Genomic DNA, 1,803 nt, shown 5'->3' with positions numbered 1-1,803 from the left:
CCGGGTCCGACACCAGCCCGGGTCCGACACCAGCCCGGGTCCGGCCTCGTTCGGACCAGACACAAGTCGAGCTAAAGCAGGACGGAAGTCGGACTGTTACGTCTCCTGCAGGTCGGGAAGTTCCGACCCAGTGGGTCTGCTCTCACTGCCGGGACCACCGGGACGGTTCTGGCCGGACCTGAGGGGTCAGACCCATAGACATACGTATCCTCCCATGGAGCTGCTGCGATACGTCAACGTCGCCGCCATATTGGATGTTCAAGACTGCGCTGTAAAGTTTAAACTAATACAAGTAAATGGACTTATTTTCATAAAGCGCCTTTCTACAAAGAAATGTACGTTTTACGTTTCATTTATTCATTCACACACGCACTAATATACTTGGGAAACAGTTTCCACCAAATATAATATATTTAATTTTCTCAGATGGAAAAAATAAGAACTTTTGTTGATCCCACATAGGAGTAATTCATGTTATATCAGCTATAGAGAACAAGGTAGTGCCGAAAAACAATATACTGTATATCCCCCCTCACAAAAATAAGAAAAATAGAGAAACATGTTTTCTCATCAACAAAACATATTTTACATAAACATTTAAAATTTTTCAAGTCACAAAACCATTTTTCAATTTTTTTCAGTTATTTTATTGTCTGAAAAATTGTTCAAATGTTATTTTATTGTCTGAAAAGTGGTTCAAATATGTTATTTTGTTATTTGAAAATTTGTTTTATTATATTATATATTATAATATAATAATATATTAGTGCGTGTGTGAATGAATAAATGAGACATAAATTTCTTTGTAGAAAGGCGCTTTATGAAAATAAGTCCATTTACTTGTATTAGTTTACAGCGCAGTCTTGAACATCCAATATGGCGGCGACGTTGACGTATCGCAGCTGCGGGCAAGAACACTCGATGCGGCGTCTACGTATATATGTCTAATATTTAGTTTATTAAAATGTAATCTTTAAGATACATTGTAGACGTTTTCTCATATTGTTTTTCTGCAATCGTCCCCACAACTCTAGAAAGAATCTGAGCTAAAATGTAATTCCATACGTTATTTATGACTGCAGCCATATTGCCAACATAGAAATGAATTCTCAAACTGACCAAATGTGTTGACATTGCTTAAAAAGCAGATTATTTGCCATAACAGTTAGCTGTCACTAAAAAAAATCCATAGTAAAGCTCATTTTCAGGGACGTCCGTGTTGGAAATATGCAAATTAAAGGTCCAGATACACCCAATCATAAAAATAAGTATTCTAATGGTTTTCTCGTGCTCTGAAACCATGAAACAGACACCAAGTTTGCATTTCTAGCCCATTTGGTTCAAAAGTTATCACCAAGCTATGTTTTGATAAGTGGCCAATATTAAGGCGGCCATATTGGATTTCCAGCAAAAAATTGGCCAGGTAGTCCATATAGGTTGTGTTCCTACTGGGTCATAGGTATTATTTCTGGTGGACTACCTTTTATAGCAGGGCAAATGCAGCACACTCCCCCTTGCCCCCTGGGTACCAGTAATTCTTAGTCTCTTTAACCAATATACAGGACTGTCTCAAAAAATTAGAATATTGTGATAAAGTTCTCTATATATTTAATATTGCTGATTATGGCTTACAGTTTAAGATTAAGATTCACAGAATATTCAAATTTTTTGAGATAGGATATTTGAGTTTTCTTAAGCTGTAAGCCATGATCAGCAATATTAAAATAATAAAAGGCTTGACATATTTCAGTTGATTTGTAATGAATCCAGAATGTAAGATATATATATTTTTTTTTAATTGCA

Source organism: Cololabis saira, chromosome 23 (genome assembly GCF_033807715.1).
Source record: "Cololabis saira isolate AMF1-May2022 chromosome 23, fColSai1.1, whole genome shotgun sequence".
NCBI lineage: Eukaryota > Metazoa > Chordata > Actinopteri > Beloniformes > Belonidae > Cololabis > Cololabis saira.
Note: the sequence above shows the minus strand (reverse complement) of the source record.